The sequence below is a fragment of the Hippopotamus amphibius genome, chromosome 3, assembly GCF_030028045.1.
Source record: "Hippopotamus amphibius kiboko isolate mHipAmp2 chromosome 3, mHipAmp2.hap2, whole genome shotgun sequence".
Classification (NCBI taxonomy): Eukaryota; Metazoa; Chordata; class Mammalia; order Artiodactyla; family Hippopotamidae; genus Hippopotamus; species Hippopotamus amphibius.
The window spans coordinates 10576319-10600598 of record NC_080188.1 but is presented as its reverse complement, the minus strand read 5'-3'; the positions used below and the strand labels follow the sequence as shown (position 1 = coordinate 10600598).

The following is a 24280-nucleotide window of genomic DNA, read 5'->3' as shown; positions in this document are numbered from 1 at the left end:
GTCCCAACTTCCCCTTCGCCCCCCGCCCCCCAACCCCGTGTCCTCCAGTCCATTCTCTGCATCTGCATCCTTATTCTTGTCTTGTCACTGGGTTCATCAGTACCATTTTTTTTTTTTTTTTAGATTCCGTATATATGAGTTAGCATACAGTATTTGTTTTTCTCTTTCTGGCTTACTTCACTCTGTATGACAGACTCTAGGTATATCCACCTCATTACATATAGCTCCATTTCATTCCTTTTTATGGCTGAGTAATATTCCATTGTATATATATGCCACATCTTCTTTATCCATCTTGAAGACCTGAAGGTAGACAAGATGATTCAGGCTCAAACTGCCTTTTCTGCAAACCCTGTGAACCCAGCAGTTTTATCTGAAGCTTCTGCTCTCATCTCTCAGGATGGAAATCTCTATCCTAAACTGTATCTGGAGCTCTCTCAGTACATGAGGCTGAGTTTAAATGAAGAAGAAATATGTGCAAATATGGCCATGGTCCCTGGAGTACCAAGTTAGGGGCAGTTGGTAGCAAGACCTTCCAGCATGAACTATATGGTGACTCCTATAACTGGTATGATGCTGGCATCTGCAGAGCAGAAATTAAGCATGGGATATGGGAGGTCATTTTGTGTAAGGATCAAGATGGGAAAATTGGGCTCAGGCTTAGATTCATAGACAATGGTGTATTTGTTTAGCTAGTCCAGGCCAATTCTCTGTCCTCATTGGTGGGTCTGCGATTCGGGGACCAGGTGCTGCAGATCAATGGGGAGAACTATGCTGGCTGGAGCTCGGACTGGGCACGCAAGCTGCTCAAACAGGCTTTCGGAGAGAAGACTACCATGACCATCCGTGACAGGCCCTTTGAGCGGACAATTACCATGCGTAAGGACAGCACTGGACACGTCGGCTTTGTCTTCAAAAATGGGAAAATCACATCCATAGTGAAAGACCGTTCTGTAGCTAGAAACGATCTTCTCACAGAACACAACATCTGTGAGGTCAATGGACAGAATGTCATTGGACTGAAGGACTCTCAAATCACAGACATACTGTCAACAGCTGGGAATGTAGTTACTATCACAATCATGCCTGCTTCTATCTTTGAACATATTATTAAACGGATGGCCCCAAGCATTATGAAGAGCTTGATGGATCATGCCATTCTTGAGGTTTAGAAGTCATGGCACCATGGAAACTTCGCTGAAGTTCTCCCACTTATGTCTTTTGCAACTTACCTTTCTATTATGCACGTGGAGCTTCCTAGGAGCCAGCGAGCATATGCTGCAGGAGGATCTTCCTCTCTTACAGTCAGGCTGGGAATCTTACTGTTTGATCTGATATCTTGTTCAGACTTCAAGATAGTTGTAGCCTTAACCTAGTTTTACAGTTGAAAAGACTTACTGACCTTCACAGACGAGTTTCTTTACTGGAAACCTGAAGCTTTCGCAAGCTGTGTGATGGGGATGACTGATACAGGCTTAGCTTTCTGTTAGAACCAATCACCTTCATCCTGGGTATCGAGTGGTGCTGTTTGTATCACTTTACTTCTATGGTGTATTTGCATTTTTACTGTGTCACCACAGTACATTTAGAATGATTAGTTTTTTTTCTTTCAGGTGTGTGTGTGTGTGTGTGTGTGTAAAACACCAATTAAGTATCACTGGTTTCATTCCATGTGAGCATTATTATACAGTGTATGTAGGCTGCAAAGGACTGATTGATTATCATTACATTTTAACTGCCTTCACTTAATATGCTTGAATTATCACCTTAACTGCGTTAAGCATCTAGAATGAAAGGCAAAATATAACTCTTGCTGCCTTTCTAAAAGCCCGAATGCAGTTCTGTATTAAACTGAAATGTACACTAGCCCAGAGCAGTGTAGTGGCACACACTGAGTGGTAGCACAACTGTTTAGTTGCATTGAGATTTTCTAGTCCTTGTGTAATGGAAACTTCTTTCTTCTAAAAGTTACTGGTATCACTTTCCTAGAAATGAATCACTATATGTTTAATGTAAACATTCTTGTACTAAATAGGATAAACCTTGACTTCTTTTTCATGTGTAGATTAAGAGGGATAATACCTGATTTTGGCATTTAAATGTAACCTGTAACTTAGCTGTTTTGGGATGGTCTTAGAATGCTGTCTGTGTAATTTGTTCCATTTCCTGACTTCTCCCTGCAAACAAAATGACAGTAACACTTCATCCTGATTTTTTTCCCCTTCTCTTTGGTTTATGTCTATTCTATTTTAATGAAAAATGCATAAATAAAGTTAAAAAATATCTGTGGAATAGATGTGGATGTGGGGCATACCACTTGATGGTTTTATAGGATCCTTATCAGTCATCACCACTTGTGAATTATGGATACTTTCCAGTTTTCCAGAGGTTGTTCTAGAAAGAATGTCAAGAACTTCTAATGGTTTCTTAGATTATTGGTCCTCATATGCAATTATTGCTTACTAATAAAAAAGCCATTGTGAAAGTAGTTCACCTGTAAGGTGACAAATTATGATATATCAAATATTTGTCAAACTCAGTATTTATATTAATACATGGCAAGGAGCATCAACTATTTTTCACCTCACAGTTGATGATTAAACACATCGTGTCAGTGCCATATTTAGACACATTGTGGCAAATGGTCCTGGGCTTCAATTAGGTAGTATTGAAGGCTATTGTAATCCAGTGAACATAATTTTATGCAAATTAGTAATGATACATTATTATCAATAGAGAACATTCACATCTACTTCTACAATCATGCCCTCATACGTTCAATCTCTCTCTTCTGTTAGTGATTTGCTACAGTCTCATCTGTAAGCTTGGCAAAACAACTATGTGCTACTGCTTTAGCTGTCTATCATTGCAATTCCCAGATTTTGTTTTGCCATCTCTATCAACAGATTTAATAAATGACAATGCATGCCTTGCCTTTGCGTCACACACTTTTATTGGGGAAAATGCATTATACGGGGACCAGATTATTATGTGTGTGAACATTTTTCAAATAGATTATTAAAAGGTTGGGGTGGTAGTACAATGCTTATGGGAATCCTTAACACCTCCCTAAATCTATTCTACCCATTTTTTTTTCATTTTTACACTACACACACTTTGTGCATCCTTGTTGAAGAATATCTTGTGATGGCAGAAACAAAGTAAAAGGACACAATAAACTAAGTTAACTCTATGCAGAAATGGATGTAAGTGTCATCTCAAATCAACTTCTTTCAGATTCAAGTTCCAATTCTGCCTTTTGTTTCTGAATTACTCCCACCTACTCTGCCTAACATTCATGACTTTCTCCCTGGACTTACTGGGTCATTACATTCGTAGCATATTATCAGGCTTCCAGTTTCATATTTACCTCATTTTGTCTTCCAAATACCACTTTACCATTGAAGTAAATGCTTAGAACCTTAATTCTCTGCTATGTTTATTGTCTCATTCACCATTAGCAATTAATAAATGCTCAGTCAAAACAGTTGCATTGAGTTATGAATTTTGTAAATGAATAATGAATCTTTTTCTTTCTAAACGTCCTACTGTTTCTCCTTTCCAATGTTGTGAGGAATTTTGAGAGAGTTTGCTCTCTTAGCTATTTGGACAAGCAGATACAAATTGCTTATTCATGTCCTTTCTGGAATTTTAGTGTAGCGACTGCAGAAAACATTTCTAAAACGCTTTTCTTTCTCTGTGTCACAGGAATATTTTTATTTCAATGAGGTTCAGGTTCTTCTAGTGTAGACAAAATAAAGATACTGTACCCTAAAAATTGTAATACTTTCAAAAATTTATAAATATAATAAAGAAATGGCAACACAATATTTAATAGATCAAAAACTTGAAATTACTGAATATTCAAGGAAATGAGAGTGACTTAATAATTCAAAGCTATATAAGATAGCCATTTAATGTGATACTTCAAAAACACTTAATAGCTTAGAAAATTGTATTCCATTCATCATTAAGTGAAAAAATCATTGACACAAAGATAATATCATGTATACTCTTATTTTTATGGAAATATATATGTAAATATGTATAAAAAAGGAAAAAGAAAAGAATTCTTTGCAGTAAAATATCATTATTGGTCACCTGATTGGGGGCTGTATGATTTTTTCTATTTCTTTTCTTTTTTGCTATTTACATTTTCTAACTTTTTTTGCAACAAACTATAATTGCTTTTTTAATAAGAAAATAGAAAAGAGCAGCCTTTATTATCAAATATCTGAAAGGTCAAAATGAAACAATCTGTAAATAATTCCATTGAGATGCAATTCTTTTTTTCAGACACAGTTCTTAAGACACCGTATACATATTGGCCCGTATACATATTGGCCCTTAACTTTAATTCCTAAACTAACAGATTTATGTTTTATTTTAATTTATGCCCTCTGTCATCAGATTCAGGCTTATTTTTTTGTAAGTATCATATTATGTAACACAGTTTTGAACTTATTATCCAGGGAACATATATTGAAGAAAGATAATTCAACACTGAGAAAACGTTTGGGAAATCCAAAGTTTTTCTGCTTCCATAGTGAATAGGAAATTTTCTTCAATGTACCAACATTGAATTAGAGTTTACCTCAGGCTGCTTCAGTCTATGGCTGCAATTTGATGCAGTTGTATGGAACTCTCCTTATTGATTTATCTTGCTTGAAGCTACTAAAAATCATAGACTGCCCAATGTTTTGGGAGGTATCATATTTGAGAGGTGGAGTCTTAGTTCAGAGAATAAAAAGCAGTTTTGACTTGTGACTTTTGTTTTCTTTTCTTTGCTTAAAGCAAACATTGTAAAATCTGCTAATGGATGTCATTTACTGGAGGAAGTGTTAAGAAGTAGTCATTTTGTCTACTTTTACAGTTTTTGTAGTTTTGGGTTTTTTTTAACTTCAGTTTTCATCAGCTTCCTTTCAAAATATCAGGTATCAGGATTCATGTCTTCCTTTCAGTTCTTTATAACCAGGAGCAGAACAGAATAGGTCCAATAATGATTAGGCTGGTTTCTAATAGGAAAGAATTGTTGGCTAAGACAATTTATCAGCCCAATATATTATTTTTGTTACCACATATGCTTTTTCATACCTTATTTATTAACTATCCTATTTTTTGCCACATCTTGTTGTTGTGTGAGTTTTCCTGCAATGAGAGAAGTGTGTGCTCTGTTTCCGAAATGGATGTATAAGAATTTTAGAGAAAGTAATATCCCAGTCCTAATCTGTGTTATATTGCAATGTGTGTTAGTACAATATTTCATAGAAATAGTTGAAATTTCATTTATTGCACACTGACTATGTGAGGGGTACTGTGGGAAATAGCCAGCTTTTGTTAATCCTTTCTGTAATTCTATGGCTCAGTTTTCACACATTTCTGTGACTATTAAAGCTATGCAATATTGATAACCACTGTGATATTCTGATCCAGTAAATAAAATTCACTTCTAATGATATTTTTAGTTTAAAAATGGCATTTGTATATTACTATGATTCTTCCAATTAATTGAATAAACATGCTTTTTATATCAACAGTTGTTTTAAAGTGGCTACTTATGAAGTGACTCTTATAAAGGATTTTGTACTGGTCATATTTTAAGAAAAGAGAAAAAGAATTCAACAATTCCAAGGTGGACACTGAGTAAAAACATCCAGAATTTTAAAAAAATCTGTCAATTTCTTCCACATCTTTGACTCTCATCAAATTACAAGATATTCCATGTAACAGGATTAGTAACTAAATTGTGCACTACTGTAAAATGTGAGTGGAGAGCTAATGGTTCCTTGAGAAAATGCACTGACTAAAATGTTTGTAATTTTATTATTTACTCTTTGCCTCTGATATAATGGAAAGAGAAATCAAAGATAATAAAAGACAACTTTGCTCCTCATAAAATGTGATATATGCATGCATTTATCGCTAATACTTCAAGACTAGATAAGTTACTATCTTAATACTCAAAGGTTTAGTGACTGCAGAAATGTCAACATGCTGCCACGCTGTGAGACATATTTGCTATTAATTCTGATGTGTTATATTGGGGAGATGTACTGGGGGGTAAGTCTGACTGGCTAATTAAAACTTTATTCTGTGTAAAAGTAAAAAAAATGAGAGAATCACTCTCCATTCTTTTACGTTGTTTTCTGACAGTGTGTAAATAACTTCAGACATTAGCTTGAACTGCATATATATATATATATATCTATATATATATATATACTTCCAATGCAACTCAAGAGGAAGATAAAATTTTGCTTTGAATATGACATTTATATGCCAGTCCTTGATTTAGTTATGCAGAGGTAGCAAGACATGTTAGCTGAAAGCAGCAATCCAACATATTCCTAAACATGATGTCCCACTTATGTTCAAAATGACATGGATGGAATCAATTAGGAGAAACAAGCAAGTTCCAAGACATACTTTTAAAAAGCTGCAGAGTTGCTTAGTAACCTGATGTTATACTTCATTTCCCAACAGAGCTGTAAGGCTGTCAGAGTACGTAATGGAGCACTCAGAAATGAATCAAGTCTCATGTGCTCTGTCAAGATCATACTCATATTAAATACGTTAGGCCCCCACCCCACTGTCAGAAGGTGTATATATATGCTCAGTAAAACATATAGCAGGACAGCGGTCAGGAAATATGACTTCGAGTTGTACCTTGACATAAAAATCTTGTTTATTTTCTTTGCGTGCATTGTATTGCCATAAATCATCGAGCCACATATCTACCAGTACTCCAGAGAAATGTACCTTCAAGTGTTCCATCTTGCTGGATTGCCTGCCGTTTCCTTGGCTCCTCTCTGGCAGCACTTACTGCAGCTGCACCTCATACGTTCTGCATTTGAGGATTTCACACATGAAATCACAAGCAGTGTTACTTTTCCTCCACATTGTCCAGATAACAATATATCCACTCCTGTAATGGTATTCTGAAAGAGAAACTATACTTGCTGAATACTTTAAATAATTTTACTATCTCCTCTGCCAATAAAACCAGGCTCACACCTACTCATGAACAAAACCGTAAATATAACTTAAAAAATATTATTTACACTCATGAAACATTTGAACCTAGGTCCTCTAACAGATGATATATTTTTGTTTTAACTTTCTAAACTCTTAATTCTTCATTTTAATTTGCCAGGAAAAGAAAAATATATATATCGAGAAAATGCCAGAGTATCTTTCCTGAATATAGTAATAATTGGGATTTGAGAGTTCATAAGAAATAGAAAAAAAATGAAGGAGAGATGCATTAAATGATTACCTTCATTGGTAAGAATTCATATGACAGGTCTTGATTTTCAAGTTAAAGATCTAAAGAGAAGAAAATCTCCCGTTATCTCCTCCTCATAGTTAGCTGACACATAATCATTAAATTATTAATTCTTGTATCATCTTTGTGAGATATATTGGGAACAATCATTTTCCTCGTTTTTCTAAGTAGATTTTATAAATTTTTAGTTAGTAAGCTAGCATGCGACTGAATGTAGGAAAATCATAAAAAATGATGTAGTATTTATTGAGATATTTTGTAAGTAGATATTACAATCAATTATCTGATAATAAACATGAGTATGTTAAGTAAAACAGCAACAATAAAACAACTCTATTGATTTATATGCAACATCCCTGACTGTGCTTGGACCCATTTCCAACAGTTCTCACCACTTACGTTTTAGGACTAGAAATGTAACGGTAATACAGCTTTCATCAAGACACAGAGAATGCACGCATAGCACCTTCCTCCTAAAAGTAATCCTTTAAAAAAGGGAGATAAAAAAGTGAGCAATCAAGAGTGAATCACAAATCGCCAATTTTCTCCAGGATTGTTGCCATGTAATGCTTCTGTGATGATGAACCATATTTTGAGTTGCTGCCCAGGCATTTTACAGTATGACAACGCTGCTCACACCCAGAGCGTGGACGTTGAGATATGGACCTGAGTTTAAGGTTGCTGCACAAGGTTCCGCCTTGCTTTTCGTGGGGCACCATATAAAATGACCACTCAGTGTTGACCCCCCCTCACAATATTAGTAACCTCGGGCCTGGGTGCCTTTTAAGTAATAGGTAGGTTCTCTCTATATCCTGCTGGCTGGAGACCTCAGATGGAGGGCTGCCCTCCCCTAGCTCATTGTGCCTCCTCTTCTAGGATCTGCAAGTAGTACATTTGTGACTTGACTTCCTTCGTGTGAGTGTATTGAAATTGCACCTTCAATCAAAACAGGCTCCCATGTCCCCAAAGTGGGAGCTGCCGCAATGCTCAAGGAGTAACCTGCTGCACCCCCACCCGCACCCCAACCCTCGCCCCTGCTTGTGGCTCATGCTTTCTTATTCAGCGGGTCATAATCTGCATATTCTTAGCTTAACATAGCAGCTCCAGGGTCTCACACACAGCTTCACACTATGATCATCCTTACAAAAAAGAAAAGGTCACCCTTAAAAATCAAGTGGCATAAAATAAGGCTTAATGTTATTTCTGTTTTCCTTTGAACATCAAAAAACGCATTAATGTTGAAGTATTCATTGCCACCCAAAAAGGATCAAGATCATAGTGGTCCAACAGGCTAGAAGTTGTTGATTCTGAGGTTATTATAGCCTCTAACAGTGATTTAAAAGCATGTTGTAGTGTTACACAGTCTATCAATGAACTCTGCAACTAGCTAGTAATTTATGGATGATGGCTATTCCAAGGATTCAGTTTGACTCACTCTGGTCTCAGAGAATACATGCATGTAATCTGCAAGACCAGAATGAGAAGAAATCTCTCTATTGGTTGCTCTTATAGAGCAGCACAAAAATGAAAACACCACTTACACCTCTAGAAATACATAAGTGTTCTGTCATAAAGTGTGTACACATGATTTTCTGAGTCATGAGTTAAATAATTGAACTACTTTGTGATAACTCGATTTATAAAGATGAGTAAATAAGTTACTAGAACTAAGTTTGAAGACCAATTAGTTAGTCAACTGGTGAAGGAAAACAAACTGCTATCTGCTGTCCTTTGCAGTTTACAGGTTGACTTTGTCTAAGCCCAGTCAAACAAGAGGCAGATATAGACTTTGTTCATATTTATTTCCTCAAAAAATCCAATCACATCAGCCTTTTATGACTTTTATTTCTGCCAGAGATTAGAGGGTTTTTTTTAAAGTCTATTACTTTAATTTTTTAAATTATTTAAACTTTATTGAAGGGTAATTGTTTTACAGTATTTTCTCAGTTTCTGCTGTACAACAAAGTGAATCAACCACATGTATACATATATCCCCATATCCCCTCCCTCTTAAGGCTCCCTCCAAGCCTCCCTATCCCACCCCTTTAGGTCTTCACAAAGCATCAAGCTGATCTCCCTGTGCTCTGCAGTAGCTTCCCACTAGCCAGCTATTTCACATTTGGTAGTGTGTGTATGTCAATGCTACGCTCACTGCGTTCCAACTTCCCCTCCCCCTGGTGTCCTCAAGTCCGTTCTCTACGTCTGCATCTCTATTCCTACCCTGCCACAGGGTTAATCAGTACCATTTTTCTAGATTCCATATATACGTGTTAGCATACAGCATTTGTTTTACTGTTTCTGGCTTACTTTACTCTGTATGACAGACTCTAGATCCATTCATCTCACGACAAATAGCTCAATTTCATTCCTTTTTATGGCTGAGTAATCGTCCATTATATATACATGCCACATCGTCTTTATCCATTCATCTGTCAATGGGCATTTAGGTTGCTTCCATGTTCTGGCTATTGTAAATAGTGCTGCAATGAACATTGTGGTGCATGTATCTTTTTGGATTATGGTTTTCTCTGGGTATATGCCCAGTAGTGGGATTGCTGGGTCTATTGGTAGTTCTAGTTTTAGTTTTTTAAGGAACCTCCGTACTGTGTTCCATAGTGGCTGTATCAATTTACGTTCCCACCAACAGTACAGGAGGGTTCCCTTTACTCCACACCCTCTCCAGCATTTATTGTTTCTAGATTTTTTGATGATGGCCATTGTGACTGGTGTAAGGTAATACCTCATTGTGGTTTTGATTTGCATTTCTCTAATGATTAGTGATGTTGAACATCTTTTCATGTGTCTGTTGGCCATCTATATGTCTTCCTTGGAGAAACGTCTATTTGGGTCTTCTGCCCAGTTTTGCAGGATATAAAATTAATGCACAGAGTCTTTTGCACTCCTATACACTAACAATGAAAAATCAGAAAGAGAAATTAAAGAAACAATCCCCTTTACCGTCGCAACAAAAAGAATGAAATACCTAGGCATAAACCTACCTAAGGATACAAAAGACTTGTATTCAGAAAACTATAAAACACTGATGAAAGAAATCAAAGATGACATGAACAGATGGAGAAATATACCATGTTCTTGGATTGGAAGAATCAATATTGTGAAAATGACTATACTACCCAAAGTAATCTACAAATTCAAGGCAATCCCTATCAAATTACCTATGGCATTCTTCACAGAATTAGAACAAAAAATTTTACAATTTGTGTGGAAACACAAAAGACCCCGAATAGCCAAAGCAATCTTGAGATTAGAGGCTTTCATCCCACATTTTAGAATGCATACATTTTCCATATTTCTGGCAGATAATTATTTTTATCCAAATTTCTTCTTTAGGAATACACTGCCTCTTTCCTCCTCTGATGCTTCTATCATGAACTAAAACATGTGTAAGGGATTTCCATAGAGCTGGAATTTGTTCTGGAATTTGTTCGACGTGTAGACAGTATGAGAAGTTTTCATAAAAGTAATAGCTGTTGCATTTACAGTGCACCTTGCACTGCAACCATCACACGGATTATTTTCAGCTTTATATAAAGTATTCAAAGTCGGCATTTTTTATCCCATTTTACAAAGGCAGTGACCATAGCTCAGTGAGTTTAGTTAACACTTCTAAGTCCTCAGAGCTATTAATTATGGGGGCAGAATTGTCAGTCTTATTTGTCTGAAAGCAAATGTGTATGTTCTTTCCTTGGTATCAACTGCTTCTACGAGGGGGAAAAAAAGGAAAGAAAAAACCATTGCTGATAAATGTACAAAGTGGGGGCAGGGGAGGGGAGCTTTCTTAATGTGTGTCATTTCCAATGAAAGAATAAAGCTAGGACATTTCCATCATAAGTCTCTCTGTCATTTTTTAGTAAATTTATTTATTTATTTATTGGCTGAGTGGGGTCTTTGTTGCTGTGCACAGGCTTTCTCTATTTGTGGTGTGTGGTGGCTACTCTTCGTTGCAGTGCACAGGTTTCTCATTGCAGTGGCTTCTCTTGTTGCGGAGCACAGGCTCTAGGTGCCCGGGGTTCAGTAGTTGTGGAGCATGGGCTCATTAGTTGTGGCTCACGGGCTTTAGAGTGCAAGCTCAGTAGTTGTGGTGCATGGGCTTAGTTGCTCTGTGGCATGTGGGATCTTCCCAGACCATGGCTCGAACCCATGCCCCCTGCATTTGGCAGGCAGATTTTTAACCAGTGTGCTACCAGGGAAGCCCAGTATCCCTGTCATTTTACATCTGATACTGAGGCTCAAAATCCACCACTGATACTAACATGATATGAACTTGATTTTAATAAACTACTGTTTTCTCATCTGTTAATAACAATGGCTTCTAAATCAAAGATCCCTGTTGAGAATTTGAAAAAATAATTAGCAAAGTGCCTAGCAAAAACCTAAATGCTCATAGGACTTTAAACATGCTTATGGTTATATTTACCTCTAGAATCTGCCACAACTGAATGTTTTGAAAAGCTCAGTGTGGTGCAAGTAACAAGATCCTTATCAGTTCCCAATAGTTATCTCTGTTTTGCCCTGTTTATATTTTTTTATCTGCCAGCATAATCTACAAAGAAATTTGAGATTCAAGGAGGTTAAGTGACTTTTATAAAATCACGAAAGTAGAGGATAATACTTGTCTAGAACCCAGATTTCTTGACTTACATGTCAGATCACACAGAAAATAACTAACAATCCCTATATTAATTCACTAACTATCTATCCTAAATTATGCGTTATGTGTTAAGGAAAACCCTGGATAGAATTACTAAATAAAAACAAAAAGGTTGCTTATGAGTTTATAATATTTGCTATATATCAGAGGGTTTTTTTCAGAATTAAAGTACAAAGAAGAAGTATACAGAGGCTCACAACTTTAAGTACCTCTCCTTAAATCTTTTTCTTTTCTTGAGTCAGTACAAAAGTCTATTAAAATGAAAAGCGCAATAGGTAAGAAAGAAACATTAAAGAACTTACATCCCACTAAAGTCAAATATTTGTGTGTATATAAGATTGTAAAACAGAGAGGTGTTTATTCAATAATGCAAAAGAGAGATATATAGCTTCAGTAATTGTTTTAACATAAATTTCTCATATCTGGGCCCACAAAGGTATATTGTACCTAGATACTTAATAATAATGTATTAGAAAAAATAGCTGGTCAACTGACAAAAGAATTAGTTGAGTTGTTAATGTGATGGCAGACTAGAAGATGAGGTGAAGAAAAGAAGAGCAATTCTATACACCCCTGCATTTTGGCAAATATTGCTTTATAGGATATATTGGCCTAATATTATTTTGAGTTTGGTATTATCTAGAGGAGGTCATAGAAAAACTAAGTTGAGTTCAAGTTTGTGATAAATTTTGTTCAATGCCATACGTACATGTAAAAAGCAAAACATAATACATATTTTCTGTTAAAGCTTGGTGTTTTGATTATATGATCATTAATTATGCTAAGTAAATGAGAGGCATACTTAAAATAATTAGCGATAATTTTATTCCTAATATGCAGTCTCCATGGTGTCATTCATCTCAAAAGTCATCAAATATGGATATTAGATAACGATATGTAAGTTCTGTTTAGTCAGGCATTAATAAATAGGGCTAATGATGCAATTCATATATATCAATTTCAATTTGAATAAAAGTATATAAATTTATATTTATTTTTAATCTACAATATACTTTAATGCCGAATAGAGAGTATCTACACTGATTTCAATCTTATATCAACATGTATGTGTTTATTTTTACTCTTTTATATGCAAACTTTTGTAAATTCAAAGCTGCATCTTGTCTTTTGATCTTCTAGAAAAAAAATTCAATTTTTTTATCCCTCCTCCAAATACTCATATTAAGAATCTTGAGAATGTTAATTCCTATAAATGTACTATCCAAGCATGTGTGAGAGAGAGAATGTTGGTTTTGCTTTTTACTTTTTATCTCTCTTCTCCTCTCCCCACCTTTCTTCTCTCTCCCTCCCTCTCTCTTTCTTCTCTCTGTTTCTCCCTCTCTCCATATTACATGTGTTTGTTAGTAAGGATCCCATATGTCTTCTTAATTTAAAAGAAGTTTTAAACAACTATGAAAATGGCTATTTTGTTATTTATTTATTAAGATAAGTATAATATAAATGAATAATATAAACAAATATAAATTGTGCTATACAAAGCACCAAACACAATTGGGAAAAAAAACCAGATGGTATCATTAGGAAACTTACACTTTATTAACCTTGAGCTCTTCAATTAGGAGGGAAAATAAAATGTCGTAAGGCCAGAGTTGCCGAGAACCACAAAGTAGTAGAGCTTGGCTTATGAAATGTTATTTAATTTAGTTACATGTCTGTGCTTTTAGAACCCAGTGCTGCATATTTATGATTTCAGCAAAACACAGAGCCATGCAATTACTGGTTTTGTCTATTCTAATCACTGGTCATTGGTGTGACTAACAAATTGTAAACAAAATATGAAATTTAAATTGTTATGGTTAGCATTATGTCTATAATGCTAATGAACTGTGGATTATCAATATATCTAATTATTATACTGTTTAGTTAGTTTAGGTCAACTTTATCATTTTTTATAACAGGGAATTTTCTGGATGATTTTAATTTGACCTATTAGACTTTTTTTATATATCTCTAGCAATTTATCTTTTTGGTTTTTAAAATACATCTCCAAAGTTATAGACTATTTTTATTTCTTTTTATATTAAAGATTTATAGCTTAGCCTATGTTTATGATACATTTATATAATTATAAGAGTGTGTGTGTGGTGTGTGTGTGCATGTGTGTGTGTGTGTCAGGCCACTTACTATTAAGAAACTATTTCCTAATGTATGCTATCACATAGCTAGTAAGATTAAAGGAAGTATTTATACTTAGGACTTCTGGCATCTACTTGCACCTGGGTGCTATTATAGTCTATTTGCTGTAGCTACTCCTAGCTTACAACTTATATTTGTTTATACAATGTCATTTTTATATACTGTGATTTTATATAGGCTACAACATTTAAAATGCTATTAAGACAAAGCATCTATAGGGTAAAATTTCCTATAGGAACTGAGTAAATTGCAAAGCTATCTGTTGTTCTTTTCCACGGTGTACAGTGTGTGTGTAAAACATAGAACATACAGGCATACCTTGGAGATATTGCAGGTTCTGTTCCAGACCACCATAATAAAGTGAAGGTCATAATAAAGTGATTCACACAATTTTTTTGGTTTCTCAGTGCATATAAAAGTTATGTTTACACTACACTGTAGTCTAAGTGTGCAATAGAATTATGTCTAAAAAGACGATGTACACACCTTAATTAAAAACACTTTATTGCTAAAAAAATACTTTATTGCTAAAAAATGCTATCATCTGAGCCTTCAGCAAGTTGTAATATTTTTGCTGGTGGAGGATTCTTGCTGATAGCTCCTGACTCATCAGGGTGCTGGTTGCTGAAGGTGCAGCTGGATGCGGCAATTTCTTAAAATCAGACAAGGAGGTTTGCTGCATTGCTTCAGTCCATAAATGATTTCTCTGTAGCATGGAATGCTGGTTCATAGCATTTTACCCAGAGTAGAAGTTCCTTTTATTCACCAGGAGCAGATTCCCTCTAAAGAAACCACTTTCTTTGCTCGTACATAGGAAGCAACTCCTCATCCAGTAAAGTTTTATCATGAGATTGCAGCAATTCAGTCACATCTTCAGGCTCCATTTCTAATTCTAGTTGATTTGCTATTACTACCATATCTACACACAGTTACTTCTTCCACTGAAGTATTGAACCCCCTCAAAGTCATCCACGAGGGTTGGGATCAACTTCTTCCAAACTCCTGTTTGGGTTGACATTTTGACTTCTTCCCATAAATCACGAACATTCTTCATGACATTTAGAATGGTCAATCTTTTCCACATAGTTTTCAATTGACTTTGCCCAGATTCATTAGCGGAATCACTATCTGCAGCATCCATAGCCTTACAAAATGTATTTTTTAAATAATAAGACTTGAAAGTCAAAATTACTCCTTGATCCACAGGCTGCAGAATTGATGTTGTGTTAGCAGGAATAAAAACAACATAAATCTTATTGTACATCTGGAGCAGCCAGAATACCCACAGCATATAAGGGTTAAGTTCACCGTGTTATGTGGGCACAGTTCGTGGCGCCCCAAAACAGTTACAATAATAGCATCTGAGAACACTGATCACAGATCACAATAGCAATTATCATAATAATGAAAAGTTTGAAATATTGCAAGAATTACCAGAAAGTGATACAAAATCACTAAGTGAGCAAATGCTGTTGGAAAAATGGTGCCAATAGACTTGCTACATACCTTCTGTTTGTAAAAAAACACAGTATCTGTGAAGTGCAATAGAGGAAAGCACGATGAAACAAGGTATGTCTGTATATGGTTCTAATATGAATTTTTCTAAAAGTCAGTCTATTTATGAATTTTTGGTTCCAATCTCTTGGAGGCGTTTCCCAGGAGAACATCAATTGAATCAGGAGCTTGTTTGTGGCTAGAAAAATGAAACCTCCTTGTAGTCATTTACAGGTGTAAGAAAAAAGGATGATTTAATATCAGATGAACTTTATGAAACTTACCTCTGAAATTAGAATCAACTTCCAACAACTGGAATACAACCAGAGATACACGTCATGCAATGTCGAAGATGGAAACGGTTCTGTCTCTACACCCAAGTATGCCAGGTAAATTTCCTCCTCATCAGTCTTTTTATTTCTATCACAGCACTTCACCCACCTTGTAATATTACTCCTCCTCCCCTTCCCTCTCTCTCTCTCTGTTCCCTCCCCCTCTTTCTTCCTTGTTTGTGTAATGACCACATATGTTTTATTTCTCTTATTAACTAGGAGCTAAATACACATTTGCTGAACAAATAAATACAGACTGCATGACTATTGTGAAAGATTTTACCAACAAAGATATTATCATATGTCAGATGCTTCTACTGTTCCAGAATTGGTAGTTTTGAATAAATTATTTACTTCCAGAATTATGCTGCCACAAAAATTAATATAAGATCATTTGAGAGTGTTTTTTTTTTTCTTAGCAGATGTCTTTATATATGAGGAAACAAATGCTGAGGAAATCTCAATATAAATATTCAAATCTATTTCATAAAACCAATAAATAAAACTACAGACAAATGACTTATTTTTCAGTAAATCTAACTGAATAGAATGAAAATTGTTTCTATTTGTAGCCTAACCTTTAAAATTTCAGAGTAGAAAATTAGAATAATTTGAAAAGCAATGTTTATCCCATTATTATTTTGATCTTTGTATAATTTTATTTATTATTATTTAGACTGGCCATTGCTTCAGTATTTTCTATTTTCTACTTTTCAGAAATGGTGGTAATAATTTTCTACCTTAACATCCAGAAAAAAAAGGACATTTACAAAGTCAACCAATAGATGGCGCTAAGCATAGCATCTGCTTAAACACTGACAAGTCTGTAAAAAGCTCAAGTTTTGTGGAAATGGATTTAGTCAGCTTTTAGTGAGTGTCGTAATAACCTCAGTGTAATGCATATCTTAAATGAGCAGTTGTAGAATGTGTTCTAAAACTCATCAAGTTTTATTGGGAACCTGATAGGTTTTATTTCCGGCTGTACAGGTACAGTGAATCATAGGGAGCAGTGCAGGAAAAAAAGTTCAATGAGGATTCAACCTTGAGTTTTCTGCTCATTGGAAGTCCCAATTAGGAATAAGATACATATGTAAGATTTATATTTTGTCTTTCCTTTTTAAGACCGAAGGTGACTTACACAGTACGTTTTAAAACAGACAACATCCTTTGCAAGTTTAACCGTAATGTAGAACAAAAGGGTAAGGATCAAGAAACTGACTTTGTCCACTGGAAAAAGATCAGTTGATATTATGAAATATTACTGTGAGTGAAAGAAATAAGCTAATGTGGTTTAATGAAAATTCAGGAAAGCATGTGGAGTAGAAGATTAACAGAATCTTGGCAGAGGTTTCTGAATGCCATTGTGCTATTACCCATACCCTAGGTGTGATTCACTGCCATCCTATACTATATATGTGAATCAAATTGATGTTAAATGTCTTTCCAAGGAATACTTATTTCAAATTTGAATGTGTGATTTTGCACAAAATTTTAACGTTTGTTGTTACATAGGAACATATATTGTGAAATTTGAGGCACCAAGTTCAGAGACCATTGGTTTAATTTTGAATAAAATACCGGCTTAATTTAGAATAAATTAAACTAATTCTCTTAAAATAAGATTTTATAATTTGAATACTTTAAGTGACTTATCCCAGAGCATATCTTGATATGTATTATCCTACAGAAAACACACACGTTTATTTCACTTGCATATATTATTCTTTCTTTCCAGTTCAGGAATTTAAAGCAAAAGAACAAATGATGAAAAAATAAACTTTATATATTATTTCCTCAGAAAGCTTCATTCATCTCTAACATCATCAACTATATTAGTATTCTAGATTTTCTTGATTCTTCTTTGTTTTTGAAAAGGATTTTAAGAGAGCAGGTTAGTATTTCTTTCCTTAAAGTACAAGGATTGATACATTTGACTTAATGGAAAACACAGCAAGTTTTAAGGTAGCACCAGCCAGCTTTCTCAGTTCTGATGATGATACCCAGCCATAAATATAGCAGTGAGTATTGGTTGAGGAGAAAATTCCTTCCATCAATGCGAAGTAGTGGGTCAAGGCAGCATTCCTGTGGTTTATCCTTTTAGTGCCCTAAATCAAGAAGAAAGTCTTTTATCTTGTTGATGCAGTTCCCCTTGCATCAAAATATATAAGTTTGGAGCCAGAGGAAATTGGGGCACAAAAGCAGAAAAGGGGAACTATAATCTGTGTCTTAAGGGCATGTTCTCTTTAGCTAAACACCTATGGCACAAATCTTGCTTCTACCAATGACTGACTCCCTTTGCAAATCACAAGCATCCTCTGTTCTTTAGTTTCCTGTATCTTTAAATAGTGATAATAACAGAACCTGCCTCTTAAGGTTGTTGTAAAGGTGATATGTAATAATCACATTGGTAACTTTGTATCCTAGTTAACTACTATTATGTTCTTGATATTTTTTTCCCTAGCAAAATCTTTAATGTACAGAGTTAGCATGATTTTGTACTCTGGGGAACTTGACTTGCCCTGTTTTTATAAGGAACACTGAAAATTATAGTCTCTCACAATTTATTAGAGCTGACAAAGTGTAGAAAGGATAACATTCTCTGAGGTCAGGGTAATACTTTGCTTAGATGCTGAAACTGATGATGGTTTTGTATTTAATTTTTTTTTAATTAACTGACTAAAGCCTACATGCTAATTTTCAGGTATGTGGCCAGTATGGTCTTGAATTAGCTAAACCAATTTCCATCATGTCCCTCTCATTTGACTGGGAAGAAATGGCCTAGTACTACAATACTACCCACACATTTAATTTAAATACATTCAGCCTGACTACCAGGTGCCACAGGATCAATTATTCTTTCCATAGCTCTACTTGGTACTTGGATTAACTAATTACTTCACCAGGCTGCGTGTTTACAAAGTGGGTTGCTTTTACTCACCTAGTTTCTCCCTAGAGTTCATTGTAACAACGTTATCATGTTAAGGTACCGTTTCATTATTGTCATGAGACAAATCCTATACACACAAAAAATGACCAAACCTCACTCATTGGTTAACTTGTTTAATTCTCAGATGAGGTTTGCACTGGTTCTTAAAGTTTGTTACAATGGAATTTGTCTTTTCCTAACATCACTGAACATCTCACCAGGAGCTAGAGGGGGAAAAAGTGATAAGGGCAAATTAGAGGATACCTCAACATGAGGTATGTACTTCTGTCACTGAAAGGCTAAATTATTGATAATTGTAGAAGAAATAATGTTGATCTTATGAGTTAATAGGCAACCATTATATTTGCACAATAATATGCAAGAAGATTATTGGCAAGATACTAAAATACATCACACAATCAAGGATTGTGAGATGTACTGGAAGATGCTTGCTAGCATTTCATGTAATCTCTGAGTTCAGAAATGAATCAGTAGTGTTTTGTTATAAAAGTTAATACTGTCTAGAGCAATGTGTGCAATAAAGAGTTAAAAGCAAAATCACAGAGACAGCACTTAAGACAGACCACTTTATTGGGGTCAAAGGATGCTCAGAAGAGATGAAGGAGTAAGCACCAGGGAGAAAATTTTGTTTCATTTTGTGGGTTTAAAGGCTAGGGTTGTTGCCCTAAAGCCCTGAACTTTCTTACCCTGAAAGAAGTGTTTCATATGGGGGTTTAGAAAGAAAAAAAAGAGAGAGGAAAACAGCCTTCCACCACAAGAGAGAAAGGAAAAGGAACAAAATAAGTTTGAAGAAACTCATTTTATAATAAGTACCATCTAGGTTGAGTTGCGAGGCTGGCAAGGAGTTAATGAAGTTTTGGAAGTAGCCTGCATCCCTTCAGGCAGAGAGAATCCCATGGTGATGTAAAAGAGCGTGGAACATTCAGGGGATGGCAAGCCATTGTATGTAGTTTGAATTGTTCCCAAATAATACTCTTCTGTTTAAACTTTCTATTAAGAGCCCCAACTAACTAGATAGTGTTTGTAATGGTAGGAATGGCATTCCACAAATTTCATGTGGCAAAAGGACCAGTCTCTGTATCAGTTAATTTAACCACACCTCTTCTTAATGTAGAAGCTGTAGGTAACAATTTATTACAGAATTGTTATCCAAATCCAGATGGCTACTTACATAGTCAATATGAATTTGTTACTTGATTTAAAAGATATTTTATTTTTTGAGTTAAGCAGAGCTTTGCACATGATAGTGGAAACAAAACTATACATGAAAATGCGTTTGTGAGAAAATATTCAGTTGCTAATGTCTATCCTCTTTTTGAAAACTCATTTTACTTGAAGTAGAAGGAACAGCAGAAGAGAGTGACAGAGTGAAAATATCTATAGTAGATTTACGTAAAAAGAAAATAAATAGTGATGAAATGGAAAAATAAATGTGGACCTAAAAGGTTCAGGCATTTGGTTCAAAAACAAGGAAATGTTTTTGAGTTTTGAAAAGTACGGCCTAATAGACCTGAAAAAAAAATCTGAAGCAAATCAACTGGAAATATAACCTGTGAAACAGTAATGTCAAATGAGTGAGGCTGTGCCTTGCTGTAAACGTACCTCCTGGCAGGTGTCTGCAGGTATTTCCTTTTTTAAAATTTGCCTACAGATAGGTTATTAAAGTCATTGCATATCAGAGCATGTCTTTCCTGTGGCACAAATTAAACTATACGGGAACAGAGGCAAAGGTAAGGACAAGAACACTTAGCGGGCAGAGAGAAAGCTTTCTGTGAATCCCATGTTAACACTGAGGTATGATTCTAAAGAGTTGCATTTGATATGAAACAAAATTTGATTTAAAAAAATGCTGTGATGAATTACCTCGGAATAAATTTGTCTGTAAAGTAGTTTGGTGGAAAACTGTGAAAGATTCGGTTGAGTTTTATTGGTGTTATCAATAGTTTGGAGCACTTGCTTATAATTTATGTAAGGGGATTGTTCCCTGCAGGTGCATAGGGCCAGCCCCAGTTTATACCTGATGTTCTGACCTTATCATTAATAGACCCCTCTTTCATCTCAAACCCTCCCAGTTGTAGGGTCTAATGTATGTGTGCAAGTGTGTATCTGTGTGTGTGTGCATGTGTTTAATCCTCATTTATGCCAGTATCATCTCCACCTTGTCTTCAGCAATAGATTTCTTCTGATTTCCTGGCTCTTCAAAAGAGTTGGGAATTAAAGCATAGTTTCAAACTTAGAGAGACAGGTTAAAGGTAACAAATGAGTAATCAGGTTATAATCAATGCCCTCTCAGCTTCCTGAAGAATTCCTACCTCCTTTGTTTCTCTATTGCTGTAGTTTCTGGAAAATGTATTCAATAATCTACAATCGACCTAATTTTCTGGAGCACATGAGCAGCAAATACTATGTAAGAGTTTATTTCTTGGCTACAAACCACATTTCTCTATTTAGCTCTTGCTCTCTTACTGTCTCCTGTTCTTCAATTTTCAATAAATTTTGATCAGTGGTTCACAATCCCTGACAGCTTATAAATTGCTTGAAAATACCCTGTGCTTTATATGAACACCAATATGAATACTAAGCAATGCTGCTTCTAGAGTGCCTGTAAAACTCTAATAGTCAGCATCCAGATGTGTTAATAATCATGTAAGGTGCTTATTGATTTATAGAAACTTAAATAAATATGGAGCACTATCTGAATTAAAAAAGGGTCCCTGGGAATACTTGACTTTCTCATGTGGTGCTTAATAATGGTTGAAGAGCTAGGCTGAATAGTGAGTTCTTTTGATTTCTTAGGCAGACCTATGAAAATATGTTTAGCATACAGAAAGAAGTCAACTTTAAGATAGTACAATCAAACTTCCAATCCATCCATACTTTTATATTCTCACACATTTTAACATAATTCTAGGTTGTTTGACAACTAGTCTTAACAAATTCAAACACAAATTCCACAACAAGAAAGATTCCAGGTCATTGTATTTTCAAAGAAGATTAGATAAATAGCTTAATGGAAATATTAATAGAGAAAGAACAAACTATCGTTGTTTTATCTGGGGTAATGGAAATTTTGCCAAGAAGAAAGAAATTGTTTGGGCAATTTCAAGAAGTGAAGACATTACTTATATGAAAATGACCTAAAGATGGAAAGATCAAAATGGTATAGTATTCCAACTTTTGAAAAAATTCAGCCTTCATTGTCTAGAAACTGCCTAGGTTTAGCTGTGGGTTTCAAAATTTAGATATGTGAAAAATATCTGTAACATTGCATTTACCTCTATCTATGCAGCATGCCACAGTGATGATGTTCCTCTAGGTCTACCCCTGATTCTACTGTGAGCTTAGTCCTTTGCATCCTATCTCCAGAAGTAACCTGCGCATATACTGCTTACTGACAACAGGAGAAGGAAACCATAAACCAGAGCACCTCAGTGCAGCAGACCCTTTGGACATCTGTGCAAAGAATGAAGTGCAAGGTAAACTTAATTCTGTAGAAGAGAAAATGAATGTATAAGGCCCCTTTTCAGGCCATGAAACTATTTAAAAATGGCATTGGAGACTTACTATTATTTGGCATTAGAGACTCACTATTTTATATAGTTTCAGTTTATAGTTAGGTTATGCTCTGTAGGGAGGAAGGAGGAAGCCTAACCTTCATTAGAAAACTCATTCATTTATTTAATCCTTTCATGGAAAATTCAATACATATGCATTACCAAATTGACCTTTATGTCTTCAAAGTCACAATCTATGTATGTCCTACATTTTACAGGTGCCGAATATATCAACTCCAAGTGTGCCAAGAAAATCTCTTGTAAATATATTAACCTTAGAAATATAGATATATTTTTTTAAATGGTGTACTTCTTTGACACTCTAGTACATATAATAACACACTAAGAAAGTCTCTTTGCCTATGTGGGAACTACATTAATAATTTCATAATTTATATTATGTAAACATGGACAATCTAATAATTTATATACAAGTGGATGTTGCTCAGGGAGTGCTAAGAAGAAAGGTCAGAAATAACAAGAACAAAAACAGCATCAATAATAATAACATGATCTTTATTAAGCAATTTCTCTGTACCAGATACCAGACTAAGCAATGTGTATACCTTCTTCCATTTAAACATCAGATTAGCTTGATACAAGTATTATTATAATCTTTAGATTATAAATGTAAAATTTAGAGATAAAACTACAGATGAAAATTTTAAAATAAAGTTTAAAAAAGCTACATAATTTGGCTGTTATAAGTTATAAAATTGCAGGTCTATGTTTTTTGATTCGATGCTCACATTCTAAATGTGAGGTCAGCAAACTTTTTGTGTAAAGGACTGGGTAATAAATAGTTTATGCTTTTGGACTATATGGTCTCTGTCATAAACTATTCAACTCTGCCCTGCTTAACTCTAACCCTTGATTAGTGTCAGGGTTAGGTTTATTTTTAACTGTGAATCAATTCTGAATATATGTATGAACAATAAGTAAATTGATGGTCATGGCCAAGTTCCAATAAAACTTTAATTAAAAGAAAAGGCAATCAATTGGCCAAGCCCTCCTACAAATCTTTGTGCCATATGGATTCCATTCTATACTATGATGAGGAAATACAAAACAAAGAAAAATCCATATTTTTGAACAGATTAGTAGTTAATATACTTAAAACTATGTCATAGTTATTCTAAAAGTGAATTTCAGTTGAACTTAGTTTCTATAATGGCATCTTTGAAAGTGCTAGAATAGTAGGATAAATGTGTCATATAAACCGAACTCATGATTCCTAACCTGTTGTGTATGTTGACATGATTACATTTGTACGCCAAGTCTGTGATATTTTTACTACAACTTGTTTAGCACTTATTTTAAAATTGCTTTAAAATTAAACATTTAAAGAATAATAAAAGTGGAAGCTAAGATGGGTAACATAGCAATGTGTATTTTTTTTAATTTCTTTAGCTTTGTGTAAAAGGAACTGAGGATTATTCATTAAGGATTTTTAAGTGTGAAATCAAAAACTCATTGCATTGTAGGGTAGCACAACATCAAAAATCAAGAAGATAAGTAATTAATTTGTATTTTTGCTGCTATAATTATCTACATTATGTCTGACAAGATCAAACTGAGCTACAAAGAAATAAGTGAGCTACTAAAAACAATTGCATATTTAAACACATCTTTTTGTCATAACAAATCCTAGCTGCACACAGTATTTTGAAAATTGCAAGTCAGGCCAGGAAAAAAAATAGAATGTGAAGGTCACAATAAATCAAATTATATATAAGAAGGATGAAAAAATACACCCTGGAATTTTGACTCCAAAGTATCTCGTAAGTTGTTTTGCAGGTGGAAAATATAAAGCTGATGTGCCTTAAAATGTTTCTCTTG

At 34.8% G+C, this 24280-nt stretch overlaps 1 pseudogene; it reads left to right on the top strand.

Annotated features, from left to right (window-relative positions):
- The first annotated feature begins 549 nt into the window (after window positions 1–549).
- Window positions 550–1172, top strand: LOC130849714 (syntenin-1-like; annotated as a pseudogene).
- The last annotated feature ends 23108 nt before the right edge of the window (window positions 1173–24280 follow it).